Source organism: Pan troglodytes, chromosome 22 (genome assembly GCF_028858775.2).
Source record: "Pan troglodytes isolate AG18354 chromosome 22, NHGRI_mPanTro3-v2.0_pri, whole genome shotgun sequence".
Lineage (NCBI taxonomy): Eukaryota > Metazoa > Chordata > Mammalia > Primates > Hominidae > Pan > Pan troglodytes.
The window spans coordinates 36,553,804-36,573,142 of NC_072420.2; positions in this window are offsets into that span (position 1 = coordinate 36,553,804).

Consider the following 19,339-nt stretch of genomic DNA (forward strand, 5'->3'; position numbering starts at 1 on the left):
TAACTTCAACAGCTGAATCTGTTTACAATAGCATGTGAGCACCACCTAGTGGCTCTGTAGGGCTGCTTGAATAGTAAGTGCTCTCTTAAGTACAATCAGCTCAACAGAAAAGTTATTAAAATTTAGTAGATGCAAGTTTCCAATTCCAGAAAGACAAATTCTATGACTTCAAAAATGTTTAAAAACATAGTGAGACTATACAAATTAGGGAAAAGATCAAAACAGGTGAAGTCAAAAATAGCAATAGAACTGATTACATATTAAGGTTTGTGTTTTTTTAGTGAAAATACAATAAAACATGAAAGACAAAAAGCCATATGCAAATCATTTTTAAGTTGAAATTCTGATAATGAATTTACTTCAGGTATACACTAAAAACTTTTTTTTTTTTTTTTTTAGATAGGGTCTCGCTCTGTTGCCCAGGCTGGAGTGCAGTGGCGCAATCTTGATTCACTGCAACCTCTAAAGTGATTCTTGTGCCTCAGCCTCCCGAGTAGCTGGGACTGCAGATGTGCACCACCATGGCCAGCTAATTTTTTTTTTTTTTTTTTTTTTTTGTAGAGATGGGGTTTCACCAAGTTGCCCAGGCTAGTCTCAAACTCCTGGGCTAAAGTAATCCACCTGCCCCAGCCTCCCAAGGTGCTGGTAAAAACCTTTTGACTCATCACCTTTTCTAGGAGTGATCCTAATTCAGCATCTTCTTCCTGCCCAGGCATTAAGACACCATCTGCTCCTGCCTCTCTCCCACGAGACCTCAAAGCAACCTAACGAGATAAAAAGGGCTGGAGATTTAGAGGTCCACTTCCTGTCTTCTCTTCTTCTCTGATGTCTGTGAGGTTCATTTTCTCTCAAGATCTATTGAATCCAAATATACAGAGCCAAGGCAGGGCAACCTCAGTGACAGGCAGCGTCAGTTCTGAGTACACACCATGGGGGCCAATCTGGGAGGTGAGAAGCAAAGGCTGGAAAGAAAGTAGCAAGGTCCAGGAGCAAGAGACGATGTTGAGGTCCCAAGAATCTAATTCAGAGCCAACGCCAGGACACAGCAGAGTGAGAAGACAGAGTGTGGTTCCATGAACAGAGCCTGGCCTCCATAGCCTCTGGTGAGGTGATGTTTCCAGGGCCTAGAAAGCATCAGCATTTCTTGGGGTTTTTTTTTTTTTTTTTTTTTTGAGACAGGGTCTCACTCTTTCTCCCAGGCTGGAGTACAGTGGTGCAGTCTCAGCTCACTACAGCCTCTACCTCCTGAGTTCAAGCCATTCTACTGCCTCAGCCTCTCAAGAGGCTGGGACCACAGAGACGCCCCACCATGTCTGGCTAATTTTTGTATTTTTAGTAGAGACAGGGTTTCGCCATGTTGGCCAGGCTGGTCTTGAACTCCTGATCTCAGGTGATCCATCTGCTTCTGCCTCCCAAAGTGCTGGGATTACAGGCATGAGCCACTGCACCCGGCCATCAGCGTTTCTTAAAACGCCTACTCAAACTGATATGGTTTGGCTGTGTCCCCACCCAAATCTCATCTTGAATTGTAGCTCCCATAATCCCCACATGTGGAGGGAGGGACTTGGTAGGAAGAAATTGAATCATGGGGGCAGGTTTTTCCTGCTCTGTTCTTGCAGTAGTGAAAAAGTCTCACGAGATTTGACAGTTTTATAAAGGGCAGTTCTTATGAGATCTGATGGTTTTATAAAGGGCAGTTCCCCTGCACACGCTCTCTTGCCTGCCACCATGTAAGAAGTCCCTTTGCTCTTCCTTCGTCTTCCACCATGCTTGTGAGGCCTCCCCAGCCCTGTGAAACTGAGTCTATTAAACCTCTTTCTCTTTATAAATTACCCAGTCTCAGGCATTTCTTCATAGCAGTATGAAAATGGGCTAATATATCAGCATTAAGCAGAAGAAAAGCTCTTCCACAGGATTTACATGTGGATGAACCTCGAAAACACGACGCTAAATGAAAGAAGTTGGATACAAAAAACTACACGTTGTATGGTTCCATTTATATGAGCTATTCATAAATCCACAAAGACAGAAAACAGACTGGTGCCTGTAGAAGCTGAGGGGGAGGAGGGAATGGGGAGAAATTGCTTGATGGGTCTGGGGTTTTACTTCGGAGTGATGGAAATGTTTCAAACTAGACAGAAGTGTTGGCCATACAACATTGTGAATGCAACCAATGCCACTAGTTTGTTCATTTTAAGATGGTTAATTCTATGTTATTTGAATGTCACCTTAATAAATGTGTGTGTGTGTGTGTGTGTGTGTGTGTGTGTGTGTGTGTGTACACTTCCTTCTGTGGTCAATGTCAGAAATATCACAAATAAAAAATTCTATCTTTTGTCTTAGGATTTTAGACCAGGATATTTTCAAGTTTGAATATTGTGATGGTTGACTTTGAGTGTCAACCCCTCTTCTGCTGAAAAGGAAACCCACGTGGTTTGGCATTTGACTAGAATAACTGGGCTGCCCCAGCTGTGTCTGTGAGGTGTTTCCAGAGGAGATTGGCACTTGAGTCCACGGACTGAGAGGGAAGACCCCCTTGGTGTGGGTGGGCACCATCTGATGAGCTGGGGACTCTGCCAGAACGGGAGGCAGAGGAAGGGCAAATTTGAGCTTTCTTCCAAAGCCAGGACATCCTTCTTCTCCCACCCATGGACATCACAACTGCAGGTTCCCCAGCCTTAGGACTCTAGGACTCGCACCAGTATCCCCCAGTCTCTTAGGCCTTCATCCTGGAATTGAGAGTTACAACATTGGCTTCCTTGCTTCTGAGACCAAGGAACTTGAACTGAGCCATATCACTGGCTTGCCTGGTTCCCCAGCTTGCAGATGGCCTATCATGGGACTCTGTAACCTCCATGATCAAGTGAGCCAACTCCCCTAATAAATCCCCTCTTATATCTCTCTATGGATAGATAGGTAGATAGATAATTGATATATATTAGATAGATAGATAGATAGACAGACAGATAGATAGATAGATAGATAGATAGATAGATAGATAGATAATGATAGGATAAATAAGATAGGCAGATAGGCAGACAGATAGAATAGATAGATAAATTGATAGATGGATGGATATGTAGACGGATGGACAGATGGATGGATGGATGGATGGATGGATGGATGGATGGATGGATGGATAGATGCACCACAGCCAGCTGTGGGCTGCTACTTGTTTGAGTTTGCAGGAGTCTATCATCCTCCAGGACCGGTCTGGTTTCTCCTGGGACCAAATTAATTAAATGGTGATATGAGAAGGGCCATATTCCTGTATTCTATAGGTCTTTAAGGATCGTTCTAAGCTTCAAGATCCAAAAGATAGATTAATGGAGAGAGAGACAGAGAGAGAGAGAGAGAGAGATGAATGGATGGATGGATAAAGACAGATCAGATAGATAGATAGACAGATAGATAGATAGATAGACAGACAGACAGACAGACAGATCCATCTTCTAGAGAACTCTGACTAAAACCAATACTTGTGAGAATCCTGTATAAAATGTAGCTAGTGATCTTGGACAACCCTCTAAAGTAAGAAGGTCATGAGCCTTCTCTGAAAACAGGTTTTGACGGTGAGAAGGGAAAGAAAATAGTGACACCTGGACTCCTGGGAAGGAAAAGAAAACTCGTTTTTAGCAATGAAGTTGCTAAAAGAAGCAACTAGAAAACAAGCTACTCCAACTTCAGATCTTTGCTTGGTAAAGCCTCTACTTTCAGGTGAGTGGGGTGAGTTTTCTGATGAGAATCAAGAAGGCCGGGCTCTCTCTCTGGGAAGCTCCCAGCTTCATGGTCCTATGGCAGAAGAAACCCAAGTCTGGAAGAATCCAGGGCCTCATCTGAGCCTTTCTCTCCAGCATCAGAAGGAAATCCACAATTGGCTGACAAGCCTGCATTCCAAACACACACCCAGTTAATGAAAACCACACACACACAAACGAGAGATAGGTTCTACCTGCCTGTGACAATCTGGAGTAGAAAAAGCAGATGGAAAATAGCCTTGGGACTTTATTCTGAATACTCTGCACCTAAGGAGGAATTGAGTTTCTCAAAAATAAAGGCTTTCTGTTTACAAACATGCTGTTTTTGCCAAAGAGAATTCTTTATTTTAGGTGCTTTGGGAAAACTGCAGAGTCCTCGGGTTTGTGGCCAAAGACGCCCAAATGTTGCAATCCTAAACCTTTGGCAGCGACAAAAACATGTTGGCAAGTGGAAAGTTTTCAGCATGGGGCTTTTCATGTTGTTTTGTTTGGGTGTGTGTTTGTTTATTTGCTTGGTGCCAAAGGGTTTCCTCCACATCTTCCCAGAACCAGAGAGCATGTTGGCGCTCCACTTGGGATGTTGGCCCCAAACCACCTGCACTCCTATTGTACATCCTGTATGGTTTCAGGCCCCCAAAAACAGCCTTTGAGCTCAGGGAGACACCTCTTTCCCACCTGCAAACCCTAAGTGAAGCCTCGGACAATGAGAGGGGATGACATGAAGCATTTGGCCTTCATGGCTGTGGACTTCATGAGGGCTGAGTGCATTTCTGAATTTCGGTCTCTGATCAACCCACAGTTCTGTTGTTCCCTCTGTCTCGCCCTAGCAGGCCTCATTTCTATCTCTTTCCATCTCCCCGGCTGCTACCTGTGCTGGGGTAGCCACTTGATATATGAACTATGGCTTCCCGCCTGTTAAAACTAGACATTCGAAGACCAGCCCAGCAGAATGTGGGCACAAAGAGCATGGAATTCCCAGATAGATCTTTACATTGTAACAGAGCAGGGATGATCATCTTGAAAATCAAGGCTTTTGATTAACAAGACTTGGGTACTTTGTAACTCAGGAGGCTAAGCCTTGCCCTGGGATCTAAAGTTCTAGCCCTGAGAGAATAGAGGAGGGTCCAAGTGCCCCGCCCAGACCCTGAACAGGCCAAAAAGGAAGGAAATGCTGGGGAGAGGACCTAAGCTGGATTCAGGACTGAGAGGGTCAGCATAGAGAGAGCCAGTCAGCGCTCAACCCTGTCTGTCACCACCTCCAGATGGGGAGCTGAGAGGGAACAGAACTTGCACCCCCATTCAGTCCTGTGGATGGTCCAGGTAGCCAAGATGGCCCCTTGAGCTCAGAGCTGTTGGAGTCTCACCTGCTAACAGTGCTGCATGAGGCCCATCCACCTCTATGTGTGTGTGTCCCATCAGCACCTCGCACTCAGGAAACCCACAACTGAGGGCCACTGCCTCTCTCCCCTTCTCCCCCACCTCCCCCTACTCCAACCCAGGCCCCCTTCCTAACTGGCTTTTCATGAGAGCTGCACCTTTTGAGTCATCGGAGATTCTTTGCATCGGCTTTGCAGTCTCTGTCCCCTCTGAGGCTCACTGATGGTCAGATGCTGAGCCTGGCACCTTTCCCATCCACCAATGGTGCCACTGCCTGGCTCAACTATCTCATTTTATGTCTGTAAATGAAAACAATTTTATATTCCCCTAATTGATACCTCACCCTCAGTCTCCCCACACGAATCCTCATAACCTCCTCTCCTTGTTTCTACTCTGGCTCCTGTTTCTGTCTGCTCGCCTTTTCCCTCTCTAGTCTTCCTCCTTCTTTCCCATTTTCATATGTGTCGCCAGCCCCATGTAGTGCCAGACAGGCTACATTTTTTCAGTGTCTCAAATGCAAGGGTGATAGTCTCACTCCTTCAAGCCTTCAGAGATGTTGTTCTCTCTGCCTAGAACACGTTAACCCCTTTCTCCCTTTTCTCCTTCTCATCTTTCAGATGTCCTGGGTGCCTCTCCCTCCAGGAAGGCCATCATGCTTTCACCAATGGGTAGCAGAAGCACTGATTCCCATGGGCTGAAACTATAAGGAAACATATTCATGTCATTTAACAGGAGCCCAGAGGCAGTGTGGGCATCAGTGGTGCTGCACCATCGTCAAGGACCCTGTCTCTTTCCCTCGTTTGTCATCCCCAGTGCTGGCTTCATCTTCAAGCTGTAGTAAGATGTCTGCCCCAGTTCTAGACACCACATTCAGACACTATGCTATCTGGAGGGTGAAGGGAGTTTCTCTTTCTGTACCTGCCGTCAGGCATGAGAAGACATTTCCAAGACAATGCCTCTTTCCTCCCCCTAACCAGAACTACCTTTACATTTCGTTGGCCAAAATTTAGTTTACATGTGTGTCACTCCGCCAACCACTGGTGAGGGGAGTGGCAATAATCTTTTGAATAATTCGCTGTTGGGCCACCTCTCAGGCTAAGTGAGCTCAGCTTTCCCCAAGGCGCTGGCTGTGCTGAAAGCGTGGGGACTTGATCAAAACCCAGATTCTGGCTCACACCTGGAATCCCAGTGCTTTGGGCGGGTGAGGTGAGAGGATCGCTTGAGGCCAGGAGTTTGAGAGCAGCCTGGGCAACATAGCAAGACTCTACCTCTACAAAAAAAAAAAAAAGCTTTTTAAATAACGCAGATTCTATTTGGAAAGAAGTGGAAGGCAACAGGCCATCCCACAGCATTTGCTCTCCTTTGCATTTGGCTCTAAGTTCCTTTCAGAGTCTCCTCTTCCTCCTGCATACTCTAACCTGAAGGTGAGAGTGCACCGCCCCCACCCCTGCCCCCTGCCTGGCCCCTTCTCCCCATCACCTCTTCACACTGAAACTCCATCTCTTAAAGCCCAACCTTGAAGGCCAATTCCAAAATAAGCCTTTTCTGATCCTTCCACCCACACATACTCATCCTGAGTATGTAGAATGATGCTCTCCAATGAAACCACCAAGCACCCTTTCCCACTGTTTTCTGAATATCGGGCTCCTTTGGAAGTTCCTTAACAGCCAAGCTGATGTGACTGACAGCTGCACTTCCTCTTGCACATGGCCCCCGATTCGCACATGTTGGGCGTTGTGATGGCTAATATTGAGTGTCAACTTAATGGGATTGAAACATGCAAAGTATTGTTCCTGGGGGTGTCTGTGAGGGTGTTTGCCAAAGGAGATTAACATTTGAATCAGTGGACTGGGAAAGACAGACCCACCCTCAATGTGAGTGGGTGTGATCTAATCAGCTGCCAGCGCGGCCAGAATAAAAGCAGGCAGAAGAACATGGAAAGACTAGACTGGCTAAGTCTTCTGGCCCCTATCTTTCTCCTGTGCTGGATGCTTCCTGCCCTCAAACATCAGACTCCAAGTTCTTCAGCTTTGGGAACTGGACTGGCTTCCTTTCTCCTTGGCTTGCTGATGGCCTATTGTGGGACCTCACCTGGTGATCATGAGAGTCAATACTCTTTAATAAACTCCCCTTTATATCTATCCTATTAATTCTGTCCCTCCCTCCAAAGAACCCTGACTACTACAGGTGTGCTATAAATGGTTGTGAGTGGGTGGGCAGAGCACTGAGCTCAGAGTCCACGGCCAAGCATTTAGCCTGCGCTCAGCTGTGCACCTACTGTGTGTATGTGGGGCAAGTCACCAGGCTTCTCAAATATAAAATAAGGCTCTTAGATCGGATTTCTCCGAGACCCTTGACAATTCCGTGTTTGTTACTTAGGGCTGCTGCTGCAACAAATTAGCACAAACTGGGCAACTTAAAACACCAGAAATCTATCCTCTCCCCCATTCCAAAGGCCAGAAGTCAGGTGTCAGCAGATGTGGTACCTCCTGGAGGCTCTGAGTGAGAATGTGCTCCATGCTCTCTCCTGGCTTCTGGGGGCAGCTGGCAGCCTTTGGCATTCAGGGCTTGGAGATGCATCACTCTATGCCCTGCCTCCATTTTTTACATTGCCTACTCTGCTGTGTGTCTCTGGGTCTCAAATCTCCTTCTCATTTCTCTTATAGGGACACCAGTCGTTGGATTTAGGGCTCACCCTAAATCCAGGATGATTTCATCCTGTGATCTTTAATTTGCTGTTATCTGCAAAGACACTATTTCCAAATAAAGGCACATTCACAGGTACCAGGTCTTAGGCCTTCAACATATCTTTTGGGGAAACATAATTCTACCCAATATAAGCTGTAGACGTCTATCAGTTACTCAAGCCTGGCTAGATATCATACAGAAGACACAACTAAGGACTACTCAAGGCTGAAATGTTTCTTTTTTTTTTTTTTTTTTTTGAGACAGAGTCTTGCTCGGTCACCCAGGCTGGAGTACAGTGGCATGATCACTGCAACCTCCGCCTCCCAGGTTCGAGCAATTCTCCTGCCTCCGCCTCCCAAATAGCTGGAACTACAGGCATGCACCATCACACCTGGCCAATTTTTTTTTTTTTTTTTTTTTTTTTTGTATTTTTAGTAGAGACAGGTTTCACCAAGTTGGCCAGACTGGTCTTGAACTCCTGACCTCAGGTGATCCGCCCGCTTTGGTCTCCTAAAGTGCTGGGATTACGGGCATGAGCCACCGCGCCCAACCGTTTCTTTTTCTTTTTTTTTTTTTTAATTACCTGTAGATCCATTTGTGGATTATTCAACTACCCTTAACTTGAAAGTTGAGTGATCTTTTTAACGTTTTTCTTTTTTCATTTCTTAAAATATTGGCAGTGAGTCAGTCTCCAAATTTCAGATACTGATATTGAACACTACCTCCATGCTACAGGATCATTTATTTTGGTTTCTGTTACCGATTCCTGGCCTCCAAGTCCCCAGAAGCACAGCCACAGAGGCCGTGTATGGGTCTCAGCTGCCTTTTCACTCCTCGATGCCTTAAGTCCTGACAATGAAGGCAAGGACCCTTAGAAGAATCACACGGAGGCCTCCATGTTTCCTGAGCTCTGTTTAGAAAGAATCAAATCAGTCTCATATAGGCCACAAGGAGACCTGCAGTACCATGTAACCTCAGACATGACACAAAGTGTCCCCAGCACATCCCATGCAAGCATTATTTTTTAAATGCATTTGCAGTAGGGAAAAGTACTTCTGATACTTCTATACCTAGTTGTACCAAATAATGCATTTGTGCAGTTGATGGATGAGGTGAACAAAAGCAATCCTTTTGCTTCCTTGACGAATGTAGCTCTGCAGGCTTCATGGCTGGCAAACCAATCCTATAGAACCCAATGCTTGGAGACAGAGCTCCACCAGGAAACAAGGCCAAGCTGTGTGCTGCTCTTACGTTATGTCTATTTTAGAAGTTGACTTTGGCAGAGGTGTTGACCACTGACACAATCTATCTACTTCCAGAAAAGATAAGCGGGGAGGGAATCAAACATGGAATTGTCTTTAAATTCTCACTTGGAAACAGACGCCTTGGCTTGAAAAGGGGAGTAGAATACTAGCTTCAATGATGATGAACAAGTTGGAACAAATTATAAAGAAAATATTGAAGCTATAAATAATTTATTTTTAAAGAACCTGTGTGCTAAAATATCTCCTGACTAGGAAATTCTAAAGAATGTAAATCTCCAGATTATAGTCTATCTGAGGCAATGTTTTTCCAGAACTATTGGAATGTGTCTACATAATAAACTCAATAATCTTTTGAAGAGTTCACTGTTAAGAGGACTCCTAGGACACGAGGAGCAACTGGATGATCACACACTCATGGTTGTACCTTCATGTAAAGAAAAATGAGAACTTTAAATCATCCAAGATGAGGAAGCTCTGTAGCCAGACTGCTCTCATTCAAATCACCAGGAATGTTTCAATCTGATGCCAGCTTTCTCCCTTACAATAGTGAATGGATAAAAAGGGGAAAACTCAAAAGGGATATTCACAGTGCCTTCTAGTTCCCACCTCAGTCCTATCTCAAAATACCTGAAAATTCTGCCACAGCCCTTTTTCCTTTACTCTAGAACGAAATGACAAAATTAAACTTTATAAAAGTTTATGAAAGTAAACCTCACAAAACCTGTTACTGAGGTTCAACGATATATTTTTAAACTAATAATGTGAATTTTTCCATGCTGAAGAGTCATGTAATTGGGTCACCAAATAAAAAAAGACACAGCTGTAATAGAAACCATTTTAGGGGGGAAAAAAAGTCCTGACTAATCACGAAGTGATGCAAATGCAAAAGGAAATACTTAGATTGTATTTTTACCCAGCTGAGTAGTCAGATGTTTGGAAATGCCCTGGATTTTTCGAAATATTTCCAGCTGTTAATAGCAAAACGGCTCAGATGCTTCAGAAAGAAAGAACACACACTGAAACCTTTTTTTTTCCTGTGTACTTTTCTTAATTACAGCTGCTCCCTTCCAACTGCAAGAGGGGATCTAAGTGTAAAGATGTTAAAGCTTAGATGTTCGCCCTGAGCTCCACACGGATTTATTTTTATGAAAATGACTGAGAAGTGCAAGTCTGGGAATACGCAGAGAACTTCAAAAAAGAGCCTGGAAAAAGTAGGAGGTGATAAAGGAGTTAGCACATTTTCAGTTTGTTTCTCTTACAACCTGTGAGAGAACCCAGACAGCTGATGGGCTCCCGGAGAAAACTCAGGTAGCTGCACTCCAGAGAGTTTGGTGAGGCCCCAGCCAGCACCAGAGACCTGTGGTGAGCCGGCCTCCAGGAGAAGGTGGTGACAGCGGCAGCCGAGTTACATGGCGCCAGATCCCAGAGGACGAGCTCTGGCAACCGCCTGTGCACTCCCCTGCAGCCTTTTCTTCAGAAGTGAAGATGGGGGAGGCTGGTCAACCACAGGTGAGGTGGCAACTCACAGGGAAGCCTGCACACTGTCAGCTCAGCCAACCCTAATGAGGACCAGACACCCAGAAATATTTGCAGACTCAGCAGGGGCAGGAGTGAGAAGTGGAGTTGGCTGGCCTCAAACCACCACCAGCTGAGCAGGGCTCCTCAGCCAGGGTGTGTCTTCTGGGACTCCCGGGGCAAAAGGTGGCATTAGAGATGGAAATTCAAAACAGGCTGGGGGTTCTGGGGCCAGGTTTTGTCCTGGGTGACTGCTTGGCACTTTCCCCAAAACAGCACACGGAATCTGTGAAAAATGTGCTCTGGCCCCCTTCAACCTTGACCCTGAGGATTGAGGGTGGGAACTGCGGTGGGTTTGCTCAAAGTCCTTATCACCACTCACTGGCATGTGTTCCCTGGCTCAGAGCCTGTCCCTAAGAAATGGGAAGAAAATACACAGCTCCCAAGGAGCTGCCAGCAGTTCCACACCAGGACCCTCTGAGGCCAGCCTCTCTGGGGACGGTGTATGCTGAGGAGTCCATGAGAAGGCTTAACTTTCTGAAGATGTCATACTCAGCTCTTCTTAGGTAAAGATTTTTTTTTTTTTTTTTTGAGATAGAGTCTCACTCTGTCGCCAGGCTGGAGTGCAGTGGCACAATCTCTGCCCACTGCAACCTCCGCCTCCCAGGTTCAAGCAATTCTCCCACCTCAGCCTCCCAAGTAGCTGGGATTACAGGCATGCACCACCATGCCCAGCTAATTTTTGTATTTTTAGGAGAGACGGGGTTTCACCATGTTGGCCAGGCTGACCTCAAACTCCTGGCCTCAAGTGATCCACGCGCCTTGGCCTTCCAAAGTGCTGGGATTACAGGTGTGAGCCACCACGCCTGGCCAAGATTACCTTTTTAGATTGCTAATCTGGCCATCTTTGATTAGAAGCGAGGTCAACACATAAAATGTTCCAATCAAATTCTGCAACATAATTTTTCAGTGTTCTTAAGGAAACCCTACCCATGAGCAAAATGGCATTAAGGACAATTGGTCATTCTTTTTTATTTATTTTGGGAGGAGGGGGAGAAATGAGGGGCCTTCATTGTTCCCACTTCAAGACCAGCCCACTGGTTACAAAGCAGGAGAAAGGCAGGTGCGCTCCCAGGAACCCAGGGCCGTTGTTATGGGCTGAATTGCTCCCTACCGCCACCAAATCCACTGCTGAAATCCTAACCCCCAGGACCTCAGAATGTGAGCTTATTTGGAAACAGGGTTGTTGCAGATGTAATGAGTTAAGAGGAGGTCATACTGACACAGGTGAGCCCCTAACCCAACATGACTGGACTTCTTGTATAAAAGAATGCTATGTGAAAAGACAAACGCATAGACAGAGAGAAGGTGATGTAAAGACACAGGGAAGAGGTGGCCATCTGCAAACCAGGGGGTGCCTTCTTGAGACCACCAGCTGCTAGGAGAGAGGCCTGGAACAGACTCCCCCTCATGACCCATAGAAGGAACCCACCCTACTGACACCTTGATCTTGGACTTCCAGCCCCAGAACCATGAGACAATAAATGCCTGTTGTTTAAGCCACTCAGTCTTTGGAACGTTGTCCCAGCATCCCCAGGAAACTAAGGTAGCCACATATGACTTTCATGGGCCCCTGGCACTTTTGTCTTTGTGGGCCCCATTCTCCGTAAAAAATATCCAGAATGGCTCCACAACTGTGTTGGTATAGAGGCAAATAAAATCTGGGCTGGAGCATGTTCATTTTTTCTTCTGATTTTAGAAGAAATGAAAACATTTTCATGGGTCTCTAAAAGTCCCACAGGACCTTGGCTCTGTGCCTTTCACACCTCATGGAGAAGTCCACCCTGTAGAAAGAATCACTGAGGTCCCCAGATTGGGTCGGGCACCTCCCCGGCCTTTCTCTATTTTGGCACCACACGCAAATTACCTGTTATTGTGTCTAACAGCTCCCTCTCCCCACCTCTGGCTCACAGTCCAGCAAAAAGACATGTCTCATTTATCTTTGCAGCCCTGGCACACCTTAAATGCTCAATAAATAGCTGCTGCACCAACTTGAACTGAACAGATAGAGACCTAAGTTACTCAAGGTCATTAGTGAAACATGAAGCAAGAAAAGAGCAAAAGAAGGAGGTTTTGGCAAGAATGGAGCTTTAATAGCTGGAGCCTCAGCTCCTGGTAGCAGAGTGAGGATCTGGGAGCTCGGCCCAGGAAAGTTTCTGAAACTGCAGTAAAACGAGTGTTTTATAACCACCTATTCTGTTCCATTTTTTTTCTCTCTCTGTCTTCATCTTTAAATTTTGTTTTTCACAGTCCAGAGCTTTGTGGGGTTTATTAATACTTACATCAGTTATACTTTGCCTTTCTTCAAATCAGAGTTTCTCAAATTCTGACTTTTCCACTGAGATTTTCTGACAGTAGATTTGGCCTTTCTAGACCCAACCTCACTTATGGTTCATGACAAGTTTATAACTCGTTCTCATCTTGGGACAATTTCTACTTTTCCTGCTGACCATGCTTCATCTTTGCCATATCTCAGCATGAAAAAAGTTATTTTCTCCACCAGAAACTCACATGAGTGAACAGGAAACCCTTTGTTAGCCCTTCTGCCACCACATAAAATTTTTAAAAAGAAAGAAACAGTCATTCTTCTGGACACTGGGGAGAGATAAACACAAAAACATACAGTATGATTGGGAAGATAAGACGTCTACATTTCTAATCATGTGTCATAATCATGTGTCATAAACTTTCAGAAGAACGTTCCACAAAAAGCACTCAATGGGAGACTAATAGTGTCACACAAGTGGAAGATTCTAAGGACATAAATTTGGGAGGTGCAGGATTAAAAAGGCAAAGACAGTTTCTATAATGCAGAACTTCTCAGATCCTTGAAAGTGCTAACATGCTAGATGAATCTCCATGAGGCAGATCAAATAGCGGGCACTTCCTAGATTGACTTGACCACGGAATCCTCCTACGGGGGAGTGGGGTACGGAGAGAGGTGTGTGGGGAGAGGAATACATGTTCCAAAAATAATCTGGAAAACACTAGACTAGCAATAGATCTGTCAAGTTTCAAAGATGAACACCCTATTTTCACAAGAACTTTCTGGCATAAGGACCATTCACTGTGACTATTCGCATGAGGAATATTCACTGTGGGCTGAAGCCCTTGGAGAGGGTGTCTTAATAGTAGTGTGATTCATATTCAGGCTCAAAACACAGCCAGATGGGCCTTCCTTAGTGAGAGAGGAGTGTGAGGAGGATGTATTGGCTGGGAAAATCGCTTCAGCAAGGGAAAAAATTTACAAGCTGTGTTTGAAGAGCACCAGAACACTGGTGTGGAAGGGTTACCATTGATGAAACCAGAAAGAGAAGGAGACATGGGTGGGAAGGAGTGTTCGAACCTGACCATGAGTGAGAGTCTCACCCTGTGGGATGCGTGGGAAACAAGGACTCAACCTCAAGGGAAAGCACACCCCATGGGTGCCAGAAAAGCATCACCAAATTAGGCTCCAAAGGATAAAAATGCTGCTTCCTGTCTGCTTGGCGGGAGGGAAGGCGGCGCCCAGTGAGCAGGGGTGTGGACCTGGCATCTGGTAGAGCACCACAGCATAGAGGCAAGAGCCCCAGGCGCATCAGGAAAGTCACGTTCCACACCCAGTGCTCCCATGACTTCCAATAAGCAATTTAACCTCCCAGGGACTCAATGCCCTCACCTGTAAAATAAAAGGAAATGACACCCTAAGGTTTTCCCACTCTAACACCCTGTCGGTCCATGATGATGAGAACTTCCCATCTATCCAGCGCCAGGCAGAGGTACAGGTAATGGGCATTTTGAGGCCAGACACCACATTCCATTCTCTCACTGTCAGCTTCACACAGACGGTGCCGGGCCCACAAACCATCTCTCACACAGATGGGGAAGGCAGCCGTCCCCATCTGGGCAGCTGTGCAGCCAAATACAGCTGCCTGTACAAAGGTGGGGGTATCCTTTGCACCCAAGAGGCACAAATTCTGAAAAAACTAAGGGACAGTATACTGGGGAGCCAGAGGAATTTCATGGGGTGTCCTCTCCGCTTTTAAAATCAGGCAAGATCATGGCCATGCTGTCTTGAATCTTAAACAACAGAATCAATCAGGTTTATGTTTCCTTAGCTACTTCCCGAACTACAGAGAATCAATTAACAGTTCCTGAATCTGTAAAATTAAGAAATTAGTGATAGCTTCATAGAGTTTCAGAGTGAATTGAACGGCATAGGTGATACAAAACACGAAACTCCATGCCCAGCCCAGAGTGACAAGTCAATCAACTTTCTGGGCTTTGAGGTCTATGCCTGTTGTGCTCAAACCTAATCATTTCCCAGGGTGCATCGCTGATATGCTGTGCCCTCTGTCTCCCACCACCTGCCTTGCATCTAATGCTGCTCCCTGCGTCTCAGTGGGACTTGGCTGCAGCCACTCAGGGTTCCTTTATTCCAGTGCCAAAATGGACATCAAGAGGACTAAGAAAATGTAGTCCCATTTGGGCATCTTAAACTCTTAAACTTACAGCTGACACTATAATTTTAGCTGAAATATTGGAAAATTTTTGTTTCCCATTATCAGCATGATTCTTACTTACTAAGATGAAATATGGTTTCCTTTGGTTAAAAAAAAATACCCAATATGTTTTAAAAGATGAAGTAATGCTTAGTAACCTTGGTTGTTTTTTAAAACCCCTTCCTATTAACTGCTCAAGGGACAGGTTGTAATGTTGATCCACGCCACAGTGTATTTGCTTCACTTCCTGCTTCTGGCTGACCCTTTAATAGGAAAATTAATAGGGAACATGAGTCAATTAATCAGAATGCACAGTTATTTTTATGAACTCTACTGCCAGTGCATTAATTCATGACATGTGTTTCAAAAATTGGAAGAATGGCAAAAATATAGGTATAGATTGCTTATGATATATGATTCCAAAAGTCAGAAACCATGAGTCATTCATCCATTCATTCATTCATTCAGGAAGTGTTCATTAAGTACCTACTAAGAGCCAGTCACCATTCCAAGCATTGGAGGTAATGGATGAATCAAGTCAAAGAGGCACAATAGGCATGAAACAAACCCTTACACACTGATTTATGATGGAGATGTGGAAAGGGTGGGATGGCACACAAACTAGGGGCCACACCAGAGGTCTGGCCAAGGTTTAAGAGGCACCGAGTTGCAGCCAGAAGGCTGATTAGGGACTCCCTTGATGGACAGATGGGGAGAGAGGACATAGTGACAGAAAGGCACTCAAGGTAGTAGAAATTTCCTATGAAAATGCTCTACGGCTCCAGGGAGCAGCGCGACTGAAAATAGTCAGAATATAAGGTCCACAGGCAGGGGGAAAATGAGCAGGAGTTAGCTGGAGGAACAGCCAGAACTCAGAAGATTTGAGTGCCACACAAAGGAGGTGGGCTTCATCCTCAGGCAGTGCAGAATTTCTGAAGGGGCACTGTGGTCACACGTCTAAAATGTCACCCTGGAGACAGTGAGGTTGATGGGAAGGGCAAGCCTGGTGGGAAGGAGACTCACTTGGAAGCTGCTATCAAGGCTCAAGAGAGGAACAATGAGGGTCTGGGGTGAGACAGTGGCACCAGAGAGAAAAACCAGAGTGCATTTCAGGGGTATTTGGTAGCACGCCTCAGCAGGGTTTGTTCATGGATAGAGGTGGGGTGAGAAGAAAGGCCTGGGGTGGTCACTGGAGGAAAGGCAGCTCCATCACAGGACATTATGTTAAGTGAAATAAGCCAGACACAGAAAGACAAACATCACATGTTCTCACTTATTTGTGGGAGCTAAAAAGTAAAACACCTGAACTCATGGAGATGGGGAGTAGAAGGAAGGCTAGGAAGGGTAGTGGGGAGGTCGAGGGGAAGTGGGGATAGTTAATGGGTACAAAAAATAATGAGAACAAATGAGTGACACCTAGTATTTGCAAGCCACAATGGGGTAAATACAGTAAAAAAAAAATTGTACATTTTAAAATAACTAAAAGAGTATAATTGGATCATTTGTACCCTGATGTGATTATTACACATTGCATGCCTGTATCAAAATATCTCATGTAATCCATAAATATAGGCCACAAAAATAAAAAAATTAATTTTTAAAAAATAAATAAGAAAAAAGAAGCAAATCCACCAACTCAAGTATAGGAGGGAGGACGAGAACCAGTGCTGGGGAAAGATCATGTGCTCCATTCAGCCATGTGGATTTGAGGGGTCCGTGTGCCACTCAAAAGGCAGGTGCTTGACAAGCTGCTGTGTATGTGGGTCTGAAGCTCAAGAAGTAAGTCTGGGCTGGTGAAAGACATTTGGAAATCATCACTGCTATCACCATGGAAAACAAGAGAGGTCATGCAACTGATTACCCAGGAGGGGCCAGTGGAAAAAGAGGAGTCCAGGAAAGAGATAAGGAGCAGCCCAAGAATGATGCAGGGAGACAGATGATGATAAAGAGAAAGAGCTTTGCACATGGAAAGCACCAGAGTACGGCATTTACAGAATGTGAAGCTTACATTGCTAAATGAAGCAAGGAGAGAGGCAGGATGATCCCTGAAGCGTCAGTGCTTGCAAATTTCAACTCTGATGAGCTCAACATATGGCACTGAGCATCCACCATGAACGAGGAGATGCCAGCTCATCTAACTGCGCCAGGCACAGTGGCTCATGCCCATAATCCCAGCACTTTGGGAGGCTGAGGTGGGAAGATCGCTTGAGGCCAGGAGTTTGAGACCAGGCTGGGTAACATGGCAAGACCCTGTGTCTGCAAAAAATTTAAAAATTATCCAGGTGTGATGGCATGCACCTGTAAGTGCTACTCAGAAGTCTAAAGTGGGAGGGTCCTTTGAGCCCAGGAGTTCGAGGCTACAGTGACCTCTGTTGATGCCACTGCACTCAGCCGAGGCAACAGAGTGAGACCCATCTCAAAAGAAAAAAAGAGACAGAAGAAACCCAACGGCTCTCACACTTGAATATGTGTCAGAAATACCTGAGGGGTTAAGTACGGATTCGTGGGCCCACCTCAGAGATTTCGACACAGTGGGAGACCCCAGGAACCTGCACACTTCACAAGCACCCAAGGGGTTCTCTGAGGACAGTTAGGAAATCCACTCTTAGAAATACTGTGAAAGTGCTGCCCTTATGTCAAAACTAGGGACTTTTCTTAAAAGTATTTCTCAGAAGTCCCTAGTATCAGCTTCTCTTCCACTCAGAAAAATCCAGGAGACTTCAGGATTGATTTCATCTTCCAAGTGACTTCAACCTTGTAGCCTTCAGTGTCCTCAAAATGGAATCAGCAGTTCTCATTGTTAGAAGAACAACCTGGGTGTTTAAGAAAACGTATCTGCAATTTTCTGCTTCCACCCTGCCTCCTGAATCAGGCTCCCAGAGATGAAGCCCAGCAATCCAGAAATTTCTGAGGTCTTCCCAGGAGATTCTATGTTTCAGCCAGGTTTGGAAACAACTGAATAGATCATCTCTAATCCAATGTCAACCCCTAAGAGTCCCTGTATTCAATAAGCACCTGCAAGAGGAATTGTGTTTGGACTGCCAAAATAAGGCCCTAATAAACCTCCCTGTCAAAAAGGAAGTTTAAGATTCCTTGATGTCAGCAGAGCCTGCAAGAGAAACTGTAGTCCAACTGTAAGTTTTCAGAGTAAATATTATTACAATGATGTAGAATTTTAGCTGGCCTGATTAATTATGCAGTGGCAGCACTTCAATGGGTTGTGGGCCTAATATAAGCACTCCGTTCTGTCATTGTTACTATCAAGTTCAACAGCCTCCTCAAATCAGTCAGTGAGGATTTAGCATTGTTGTTACAACAACAAGAGGAACCCAGGGAAGAATGAGTGCTTTCGTCAGCTCTAAAATAGCAAACTTCAGTAAGCATACGTTTAAGTCAGTGCCAAACAACAGATTATCTGGCTAATAAGGATTATTAAGGGAAGTGAGATGCCTAATACGGAGCATAAATGGGACTATCGTTTTAAAAGTCCCATTTCATCAGAGGCAAAGGTGACAGATGGTTGCAGATGTGCAGGCTGCGTCCCCTAACCTTTTCTTCTCTCCTGCTGTGCTGATCTCTACCCCGTGCTAGTAATGGCCTGTGTCCTCAGATCAGGCCTTGCTGAAAAAGAAGGGGAATGCAGAGGCAGGGGACACATGGCAGATGTTACCTCCTCTTATGATAATCCCAGGGAGGCTACATGGTAGCACGCATCAGCAGGGTTTGCTCACGGATACAGGTGGAGTGAGAAGAAAGGCCTGGGGTGGTCACTGGAGGAAAGGCAGCTCCTTCGGAGGACATCATGTTAAGTGAAATAAGCCAGGCACAGAAAGATAAATATCCCATGTTCTCACTCATTTGTGGGAACTAAACATGGATTGAATTCATGAAGATGGAGAGTAGAAGGATGGTTACCAGAGGCTGGGAAGGGCAGTATGGAGGTCGGGGGGAAGTGGGGATGGTTAACGGATACAAAAAGGAGTTAGAACAAATGAATAAGACCCAGTATTTGCAAGCACAATAGGGTGAATAGTCACAAATAACTTAATTGTACATTTTTAAATAGCTAAAAGTATAATTGGATTATTTGTAACACAAAGATAAATCCTTGAGGGAGTGGATATCCCATTTACCCTGATGTGATTATTACACATTGCATGCCTGTATCAGAACAGCTCATGTAACCCATAAATAT